This window comes from Nyctereutes procyonoides, unplaced genomic scaffold, assembly GCF_905146905.1.
Source record: "Nyctereutes procyonoides isolate TBG_1078 unplaced genomic scaffold, NYPRO_anot_genome, whole genome shotgun sequence".
Classification (NCBI taxonomy): Eukaryota; Metazoa; Chordata; class Mammalia; order Carnivora; family Canidae; genus Nyctereutes; species Nyctereutes procyonoides.
This window is the reverse complement of record NW_026575141.1, coordinates 11,923,486-11,935,095: the sequence shown is the minus strand read 5'-3', so window position 1 is coordinate 11,935,095 and position 11,610 is coordinate 11,923,486. Positions and strand designations below refer to the sequence as shown.

General features: G+C 38.0%; 1 pseudogene; it reads left to right on the top strand.

The window, feature by feature from the left end:
• The first annotated feature begins 209 nt into the window (after nt 1-209).
• LOC129498152 (dnaJ homolog subfamily B member 6-like) lies at nt 210-1,133 on the top strand (annotated as a pseudogene).
• The last annotated feature ends 10,477 nt before the right edge of the window (nt 1,134-11,610 follow it).

Here is an 11,610-nt window from a genome sequence, read left to right as displayed (position 1 = left end):
TTTGAGGATTTCCCATTGCCCTGCCTCGCCATGAGTGAGTTTTTCACAACTGCACAGGGATCCCAATCCCTTCCCTTCTTTAAAACAAGAAAACAGGCCACGGCTGCCAGCGCCGCCCTGCGGGAGCCAAGGAGACCCGGACCGCCGCCCCGCAGCGCCTCCTGCCGGCCGCCGGCTCCCGCCCGGGACTCACCCCAACAGCCTGTTGAAACACCGTGGGTGACTATGAAGTTCTAGGCGTGCAGGGGACGTGCCTCAGCTGCGGATATTAAAAAGGCATGCCGGAAACTGGCCCTAAAGTGGCACCCAGATAAAAACCCTGAAAACAAAGAAGAAGCAAGAGAGGAAATTCAAGCAAGTAGCTGAGGCGTATGAGGTGTTATCAGATGCAAAAAAAACGGGACATCCAGGACAGATACGGCAAAGAAGGACTAAGTGGTGGAGGTGGAGGTGGAGGTGGAGGTGGAGGTGGAGGTGGAGGTGGGGTGGAGGTGGGGTGGAGGTGGAGGTGGGGTGGAGGTGGAGGTGGAGGTGGAGGTGGGGTGGAGGTGGGGTGGAGGTGGAGGTGGGGTGGAGGTGGAGGTGGAGGTGGAGGTGGGGTGGAGGTGGAGGTGGAGGTGGAGGTGGGGTGGAGGTGGAGGTGGAGTTCCTTTTGACACTCCATTTGACTTTGGCTTCACATTCTGTAACCCAGATGATGTCTTCAGGGAATGTTTTGGTGGAAGGGACCCGTTTTCCTTGGACTTCCGAGAAGACCCATTTGAGGACTTCTTTGGGAGCCGAAGAGGCCCCCGTGGGAGCAGGAACCGAGGCACGGGGTCGTCGTTCTCCGCCTCCAGGGGATTTGCGTCTTCTGGAGGAGGCTTTTCTTCTTTTGACACAGGATTTACTTCCTTCGCATGGCCAGGTCGCGGGGGCCTCACTTCATTCTCCTCCACGACATTTGGTGGTAGTGGGATGGGCAACTTCAAATCTATATCCACTTCTACTAAAATGGTTAATGGCAGAAAAATCACTACGAAGAGAATTGTGGAGAATGGTGAAGAAAGAGTAGAAGTTGAAGAGCACGGCCAGTTAAAGGCCTTAACCATAAATGGTAAAAGGAGCAGCTGCTGCGCTTGGATAACAAGTAACAGCGCACGCGTGTAGCAGAAATGTTAGCTGTAACGGGCACCACGGAGCACGGACAGGAACGCTTTTTTTTTTTTTTTTTTGAAGATTTCAAACGAACTCAACTTTCAGTATAACTGTACCTAATCTAAAGTATTTATACACAGCTCTTCGGAGCCCTATTTGTCATAGACTTTTGAGTTTATTGTTGGGACCACATAATAGGACCATTGTTTTGGGGTTTCTTTGTTTTGTTTTGTTTTGTTTTTTGTCTTTAAAATTGTTGTAAATCTCTGTATGCACTTTGCTTTTTTAGTCAACATAATCCAAGGTGGCCGTGACTCTTTCCTACACTGACACCAGCACGGACCTGCTTTTCCATTGTGTTTGAAACGTGAGCCAAGTAGAGTCAGCCTGCTGTGAAGTTAATATTGCCAGGATGAATCTTCCACAAAAATAATTTCAAACTTTTTCAGTATTTAGTAGTGAGAGATATTAATGCATTAATGGTAATACATTTCTCGTTTAATATAAATTGAGGCTGTTTTTCTAGTTGTGCATGAACACTGGCAACTTAGTAAGATTTGACAATTGTTTAAATATGTAATGTTAAGCTTAGGTTTAAAAAAAAGTAAAGCTGGTAAACTGGGTCTTTGTCATTTGCTTAAAAAAATGCGAATGTGGATCCCTGGGTGGCGCAGCCGTTTGGCGCCTGCCTTTGGCCCGGGGCACGATCTTGGAGACCCAGGATCGAATCCCACGTCGGGCTCCCGGTGCATGGAGCCTGCTACTCCCTCTGCCTATGTCTCTGCGTCTCTCTCTCTCTCTCTCTCTCTCTCTCTCTGTGACTATCATAAATAAATAAAAATTTTAAAAAAAATGTGAATGTGGTGCATTCAAAAAAAAAAAAAAACAAGAAAACAAGGGTATACCTGGGGAAGAATGCAGAATGGAAGGTGCTCCAAGGCACATTGGAAAGCGCATTCATATACACACAAGAGTGTGTTATATGGGAAGAGCTTCCCTGCCTTTTCAAGTTAATAAATTTGTACAATGTTTTGAGAAAATGCCAAAATCCAAAATAGAAATATCCCTTCCAATCTTACCTGTCTAGAATATTAGCACTATTCTTTCTCCTGCGTGTTCTTCCAAGCATAAACACACATGCTCATGGATACACAAATACATTTTTTTAAAGATTTTATTTATTCATTCATGAGAGACAGAGAGAGAGAGGCAGAGACACAGGCAGAGGGAGAAACAGGCTCCATGCAGGGAGCCTGACGTGGGACTCGATCCCGGGTCTCCAGGATCAGGCCCTGGACTGAAGACAGCACTAAACAGCTAAGCCACCGGGGCTGCCCACAAATACATTTTTCTTAATAAGATTATCCACAAGGTTTCCAGTCAATATTTACGAAGCAGCTTATGTTAAGATAAATTTTTGTAGCCACCATGTTAAGAACTGCCTAGAATTCTACTGTGCCATGTGTATTTTCGTTCCCGTAGGATGGCCAGCTAGGCTGCTTTGTGGTTGAAATTTTGTCCTTGGAAGTATCGCAGTGAACAGACTTATGCTTGCGTTTTTTCCTATCTGACCTTTCCCTCACTTTCACCTTTAAAGGTGTAAGACCTGTATTCCCATAGGAAGGCTCCCCACTGCATTATCCTTCAAGAAGTTTCCTCCCATGTATCTCTCTTTCTACTTGCTGTCTGCTTCTTGGAGGATCTAACTGACAAAGCATCAGTGGCTGAAAAGTCACAAAGTTAATTATTTTTTATTATGATGTATCTTCAATATCATAACATTAATTATGTCTTTCATTAAAATAAACCCTTCAACAATGAGTTTCACTAACACATATATTAAGGTAAGACAGGCATAAATAAGCCAAGATGTGTGTAACAGAATGTGTTAGGAACGTGCCACTAGAGGTGGCATTGACTTTTCCAGGCTCTAATCCTTACCCATAAAACAGAAGATAACATATATTCCTAAAAAGGATATATCTTTATATCCTTAAAGATATAAAATACCCTTCAAAACACACAGAATATATATCCTTTATAAAGATATAAAATATCCTTCAAGACACACAGAGGAAAAATAAGTATTTCTATTTCACCAAAAATTATTAAACTGATGGTCTCAGAGAGAGGCTAAATGTGTTGAGGGGGGTCATGAAGGGAAGAAGCTTGGGCAACGGAAGTTGAAAATGGCCAAATTTGAGTGAAACATATGAGTTTAGCCCCTCCTCTGCCCAGAGACTGGGGTGGCCAGAAGAATGAGGCTTATGGAATAAAGCAACCCAAGTGATAAGACATGTCTTACTGAGTCTTAGTAAGACACAAAAGTTTTGGTAAGAATCTTCTGAGAACGTAGTGAAGTGCTCTCAGAAACATCTCTAAGGACACTCAAAGCAAGGAGCCTAAATCAGGCCAAGTCTTAATAGCACTGTCATGGAGCCAGAGGAGCCAGAATAAAGATGCCAACCACCATGGACACAGGACCAGACCCTTCCCCACCATCCTCTAGCCACAGCAATGATCAGCTTCTGTTTTGATTTAAAAAGTGAAGGAGCATAAGCCACAAAGAGTTACTTAAGTTGAATCTTCTATTGGCTAGTGGAGTGGTAGCTCCATGAACAGTTACTCAGATTTAAAGAACTAAAGAATTGTAGCGTTTCTTATACACAGGAGTTGTGTACCAAAAGTTATGGAAAGATAGAAAATGAGAATTGACTGATGTCGAAAAAGAATTGGGAAAAGAGAGCAAAAAAAGAGAAAAACTAAATCGAACACACAAATAGATGCCATAAGTGCATAAAAAAGAAAGTGAAGGAACTCAAAGATGTTTTCGTTGTTGTTGTTGTTGTTGTTGTTGTTGTTGTGAAGACTTAGGAGAAAGTACTAGAAATAGCCAGCAAACAAAGGAGACCTGCAATTGCAACAAAGGAGGATGCAATTGGAGAACTGTAAGATAACACCTAGGAAAAGGAACAAATAAAATACTTATGACTGTAATTCAAGAAAAGTTTCCTGGAAAAAAAAAAGAAAAAGTTTTCCTAAATTTAAAAAGTCTTAGATCTACGTATCAAAGAGAAATGTATATTAATCTATAAATGATATATTTTATTGGACATATCTTAGTAAAGTTATTAAACTTCAAAGATAAGGAGAAAAAATTCTTTAGTTTGTCAGGAATAATGAAAATCAGATTGTCATCCATTTTCTAAGCAGCAACATTTTAAGGTAGAAAACTCTGGAGCAATATCTTTAAGCTACTCAATGAAAGAAAACATAAACTAAAGATTTACATCTAATCAAATTACTCTTCAAATGTAAAGACCACAGGGGTGCCTGAGTGGCTCAGTCGGTTAGGCGTTAGGCGGTTAGGCGTGGGACTCTTGACTTCAGCTCAGGTCATGATCATGATCTCAGGGTCATGATCCATTGCTATTCCCCCACCCCACCCCCCTCATTAGGCTCCACTTGAGTGTGAAGTGGAGATTGCTTAGGATTCTCCCTCTCCTTCTCCCTCTGGCCCTCCTCACTCCTCTCATTCTCTCTTTTTCTCTCTCAGAAAAAAGGGGAAGGCCACAGATAAAAAGCTATTAACACACTAATGCTCTTCCTGAAGAAGGTAGTAGAGAACAATCTAGCACAAGAGGATTACAGAAGTTTCAGCATAAAGCTGACAGGTAAGCACTGAATATATCAAACTATAGAACAAAGACTAGAAGATAGGAATAAGAGTGACAAAGTAGCATATAAATTCCAGATGTTCTGACAACCTGTGAATAATCTATACAAATAGCAAAAATGGGAAGGGAAAGAAAAGAATACAAGGAATGTAGAACAGATATAGGTGTGAACTTCCCAACTATACTCTTTAAGATACCCAGTGAAAGAAAATGTGAGCTAAGGATATCTCCTGAAGCTGATAAGCCAAAAAATAGTTGTTTAATTGTACTTAAGAATAAACAGACTAAAATTAGATAAAACTACCATGTTTTGTCTTTTTAATATTAAAGATGAAAATTAAAACAAAAAATAAATTTGAATGGTGGGAGAGAGGAAGAGCAGAGGAGAGGTAGCAATAATCAGCTATTTTAAGTGCCGGATCTCACAGGAAGTCAAGGGAGAGGATCTAAGACAGAGAAGCCTAAGGACATTAGCAGAAAAGTAATAATTAGAATAAAAATGAAAAGTATTTCTAATTATCACCAGATATTAAGGCATATTTTACAGCCACTATAATTAAAACAGTGTAGTATAGACAGACACATAGAACAAAAAAGAGAGTGTATAAATAGACACAGGGTGTATAGAAACCCAGTATTGGATAAAGGTAGCATCTCAGATTGCTGAGGAAAGAGATGAACTATACTAATAAATTGTGTAAGGACAACCAGACATAAGTTTAGAAAATAGAATAAAATCAGGTCAGCACTTCATACCAGGAAAAATTCCAGATAAATTGAAGTTTAAATGTTAAAAACTGAAAAACATACTCAAAGAAAACATAGCAGAACTGCCTTATTACCTGAGTTGAGGAAAGCCTTACTAAATCAAAATCTAGGGACGCCCGGGTGGCTCAGCGGTTGAGCACCTGCCTTCTGCCCAGGATGTGATCCTGGAGCCCTGGGATCGAGTCCCTTATCGGGCTCTCTGCATGGAGCCTGCTTCTCCCTCTGCCTGTGTCTCTGCCTCTCTCTCTGTCTCTCATGAATAAATAAATAAAATCTTTTTTTAAAAAAGTCAAAATCTAGAAGCTACAAGAGAAAACAAGAATAAATCTAATCATGTTCCTTTTCCTTAAAATGTTAGCATGATATGACATAACATAAGGTAAAAGCTAAAGGTAAAAGACAAATGAAAAACTGAGAAAACATATTTGCACTTAAATGGCTAATATGCTTAATGCATTAAGAGTTCTTACAAACTGAGAGGAAACATGCTAATGACCTAATGGAAAAGTGGCAAAATATATCAGCAGCCATTCTCCAAAGAAGAAACGAAAATGGTCCCTAGACATATGAAAAGATGCCCAAACTCATTCTTAATCAGGAAATGCAAGTGAAAACTACAAGCTACGATTTCTCATATATCAGATTGGCAAACATCCCAAAGTCTGCCAAAGTCTCTATCGGCAAAGTTCTAAAGAACAACTGTACGTCCAGGCAAAGGAGTTTGATAGGATCTTAAAAAAAGCAAAAAAACTAGCAACCTATCTAGCAGTGGCAGTTCTAGGAATCTACCTCCAAAATATTCTCGCAAAAATAAAAAATGATTTCTATGAAGAAACTAATATAATACCATATGTTAGTTAATTAGAATTAAAATAAAAACTTAAAAAATGACTTATATGAAAAGTATATTTTTTCAATGGCAAGATACAGAACAACATACATAGTATGATAATATTTGGATAAGGAAAAAAGGAGATAATTAATATATACATAATTCTTTTATATTTGCAAAAAGAGAAACTAATAAAAATAGTTATCATTAGATCAGTCATCCTCAAATATTACATAAAATTCTCCTTCAGAGCTTGACTCCCAAAGTTCCTGATTTAGAAGTTCTGATATGAGGCCCACAAATTTGTGTTTCTAACAGGTTGTCAAGTGATGCTGAAGTAGCTACCACACTTTGCCTCCAAACTTAAAACAAATGAAAACAATCAAATATATCAATGTATCAAAATAATGACATCATAACACAAATGATAGATTTATCTCAAGTGACTTTTAAGGACTTCTCATCTTAAGTGGAATGTGTTCTAATTAAAAACAGAGCTTCAATTAATCTTAAACTCAATTCAGTATCTATTGGTATCAGTATCATTAATTTGGAACTAGTATATACACAAATATGCATATACATTTGTGCATGAAGATAAATTTTTAAAAGTTCAATTTTGCTAAGAGCCAAAATTATTAGTGTAAAAGAGTTTAAAGAAATTACATGAAAATTCTATGATGTTAACTTTGAATTGAATATTGATATGAAATTTCAGTATTATTTCATTATTTTTCTTTTCAAAATATGTATTCCTTAGCTTTACAACTGCAAAGATCTTGAGGACAGTGACCACCCAAAAACAAGAGAGCTCCCAATGTCCACATTCTGGTCTCTAAGTGCCATTTCCTACTAACAGGAACCACAGACCTGTTGCAGAATTCTGACTCTAGGTTTGGGGAAGAAAATGCATTAAATGAGTTTGTGTCAAGTTATGCTAGAAAAGAAAGAGGCAATCAGTAATGAGACATATCAGAAGCAATATAAACAGGTAGGAGCAAATATAAGGGAAGAATGCCGTTGGCAAAATATACTAACAATGAAAAATAGTAACTGAAATTAATTAATTAGCATTTATTATTTCATTCCATCACTTAAAAAGAAACCCAATGCACACACATTTTGTTGGTCACCATTGTGTTTAGAATGTTTCCTTACTTTGAAAATTGGCAGTAAAAAGAAAAGAATTAGGCATTTATCCTGCCTTCTCTGTTCTACCCAGTAACCAAAGAGTGGTAGTTGAGTGATATGAAGTTCTCCACAGAAAAATATCCAGTTAATGAAAGTGAAAAAAAAAAAAAGAAAGAAAATTAGAAAAGTGCCATTTTGCCTAATGAAATAATTCAGGTGGCTTTCATCATTAGATGAAATTTCTATACTAAAGCTGATGGGTAATTGTAGCTTGTTATTATCACAAAAGTGTGACAACTAGACACTAATATCATGTGCTTTCTATCAAGCACCAGCACCACAAACGTTTGCCAGTAGAGTTGAACCTGAATCTCATCAAGCAGTGCCAACTTCAGTTAACAAGAAATATAAGAGATAGAGCAACAAGTTAAATGTCACCAACAGAAAGCACAGAGACAAATCCAGAATATGGAACATACTACAGGACAAATAACCCAAACTTTTCAATAAATCAACAACAAGGATAATGTGAAACCAGATCTAGAAATTTAACCAAATGCAGAGTATGGTACCTGGTGTGACCAAATCAAATGGAAAAAGATTTTTGAAACATGTGAAGAACTATAAATATATTAGATGATATGAAGAATTGTTAATTTTGTTGGAGTAATAATAGGTTTCATATTTTTTTTTCAAATCTATTTTTAAGCAGTAAAGACTAATATCTGTCAGAGTAAAATAACATAATGTTTGGAATTTGTTTTAAAATATTTTAGCAAAAAAGAAGAATGGATGAAACCAGTGATGCAGAATGTTGGTGGCTATTGAATCTAGGATATGGGTATTCATTATACCATCCTTCCTATTTATATATATTTTTAAAACTCTGAAATACATTTGAAATAGTGAAATTGAAAAAGTGGACCCAAAGAACTCTGTCAATTTTTTAAAAGTATTTCATGTTACTTTTACAAAGTACAATGGAAGAATTTATATCATAAATAATTACTCCTTTCTAATCATTTAAGAATTTAATCTAAATCCCAGTGTAATACAAAATGTCCTTGAATAAAAGTCCAGAGGGAAACCTGGGGCCAGTTCCTGACATTAATCTTTTGAATTTGGACAAGTCATTTATTCTTTTCAGATCTGGTAATATGTAAATTTAGGAAATTAAATAAGATGACTTTAATTCTTTTATTTTTTTTTAAAGATTTTATTTATTTATTTATTTGACAGAGCACAAAAGCAGGGAAAGCCACAGGCAGAGGGATAGGGAGAAGCAGGCTCCCTGCTGAGCATCAAGCCCAACACAGGGCTCGATCCTAGCACCCTGTGATCATGACCTGAGCCAAAGGCAGACACTTAACCTGCTGGGTCACCCAGGTGCCCCAAGATGACTTTAAGTCTTCCTTCAAATCCAATCACCAGAAAGTAAAATCAATGTACTTTTACAGGTAAGCGAGGGCACAGAATGAAGTTATCAAAAAAGCATGAAAGAGCAGTTAACCAGAATAACTTCCTTGAGTTCCCCTATGTGAAATAAGTGGGTTAGATTACATTTTTCTAATATGTCTCCTACTTCTAAAATTCTATGAAATATAGCAGCTATAACCATAGTCCAGATCAAAAAATGGAGAGTTTTATATCAGATTCTAGTGGCTGATGTTAGCACTCAGTATCAGCAAGGCTGTTGTTTCTGTACTCTAGATATCATGCTTATTTATCAACAGCATAGGAAAACAGGAATCAAACAGTTGGTTTCCAACTTTCTTATCCCTGGATCAAAAAAAAAAGAGCCTATTAATGTTGAAGAGGGAGCAAGTTAAATTTTTTAGTGTTGTATTATATCTCAAGAGACAACTAGTGCTGTAATCCCAGATGAGCATCCTTAAACACAGGTTCTTTTGGAAAATCAAAAGCTAGAATTAAGACAGAGATTGAGGGGTGCCTAGGTGGCTCAGTCAGTTAAGCACTGGACTCTTGATTTCAGCTCAGGTCATGATCTCAGAGATGTGAAATCGAGCCCTGTACTGGGCTCCACACGGTGCATGAAGCCTGCTTAAGATTCTCTTTCTCCCCATCCCTCTGCTCCTCCCTGCTCGCATGCTTGCCCTCTCTCTCTTTCTCTCAAAAAAAAAAAAAAAATACAGATTGAGATTGAGCTGGAAAGTGTAGAGTGTCAGCACTCAAAATTAAAGCAATCTTGGTAAAAATGATTGAATCTTAAAATATTACATCTGATGAGTTGTTGTAATATGTGAAAGGGGTGAGGGTAAGCAGTTGGCCATACCTGAGACTGATGAATGAACATTAGAGGTGACACTGTTCCCTGAACCCTGGGGATGAAAGCATTCTTGTAAGGACCACTGCTGTCCGAAGGTGGAATGGATCATTTTGAGAGTGAACCAATTGCCCCTGGAGACTGTTTTACCAGAGGCTAGTGGTAAAACATTTTTAAAATGTTTTTATAGGGATCCCTGGGTGGCGCAGCGGTTTGGCGCCTGCCTTTGGCCCGGGGCGCGATCCTGGAGACCCAGGATCGAGTCCCACGTCGGGCTCCCGGTGCATGGAGCCTGCTTCTCCCTCTGCCTGTGTCTCTGCCTCTCTCTCTCTGTGACTATCGTAAATAAATAAAAATTAAAAAAATAATAAAAAAATAAAATGTTTTTATAAAGTGATTTCAAGCATTAGATATAGTGTAATATATAAAATTTTTAAATTATAGGGGCACCCCGGTGGCGTCTGACTTCAGCTCAGATCAGGATCTCAGCATCATGGGATCAAGCCCCCAGTTGGGCTCCACTCCCACTGGGGGAGTCTGTTTGTTCCTCTCCCTTTGCTCCTCCCCCTGCTTATGTGTGCTCTCTCTCTCTCAAATAAATACAATCTTTAAAAAAATTATAAATTATAAAAGAGTGGAATTGAGGCTCAAAGAAGGTACTCCACCAAAATTTTTAAAATGTTATGATTCTGCAGAAGTATAATATACAGATTTATAGTACAAGTAATCACTATTTTGTTTTCACTTGAGAAAATTTCAACTCCCAATTAATGGATTTTATCATTGGAAGTTCTAATTTGTCTATGCCATTTATACAAGAAGGAAATGGTTATCAATATTTGTTAAATGAGTGAATACTTAGGAACTCATTGTGAAATTTAGGAGGAAGATCAATTCAGGCAATCATTCAACAAAGAGTTTTTGAAAGACAGTTATGTGCCAGAAATTGGTAAATTCCTTGTTTTCATGGAGTTTTTATTCTACTAGAAGTCAGTTAATAAACCATTTTTAGGCAGGAAGAAATAAGATGATAATCAGGAATGAAATTACAGTGGTTTGGATTGGTGGTGTTGCAGGCAACACAGGGAGGCATGGTCAGGTGTGGGAGGAACAGAATTGGAGGGAGGAATCTCATTTTGGACATGTCAAATGTGGAATGGGATTGAATGAACCACTTGAGATGTGAGTGAGAAGAAATCAGGTTTCATGACTGAGCCATGATACATCCTAACTCTTTAGACAGTGGTAACATGAGCAAGATTCAGCAACGGAGACTGAGGTAGACAGATAGTCTTGAAAGAAGAGGACCTGGAGGCCACATGGACAAAGTGTCAAGTAGGCAGGACTGATGACTTTGTTAAGGACTTCTGATATGCCCAGTATGAGAGAGGCTGATCATTGGATTTGGCAATATGGAAATCATTGGTTACCCTGAAACCTGAATAACTCTGTATCCCCGAGAATGTCTTACACATAGTATGTCTAAAAAATTTTTTGGAATAAATAGAAAGATAAAGATATACACTGTAATTCTGAAGTTTCTATAGAATTCTGGAGTTGAGCTGCTTAAAAATACAGGATAAAATAAGTTATTTCTCTGATTTTGCAAGAGGAAAGTACAAAGGAAATAAACTCTACAAAAACAGGTTGCCCAAATGCTAGAGATGCACCAGTAAAATTCTTCACATATGATTTAAAATAATTTGTAATGCTGACTGTTGTGTTTATTTATATGAATAGATTTTTTCGGTTAAAAATAAATAGAAGCAAAATTCACTAGA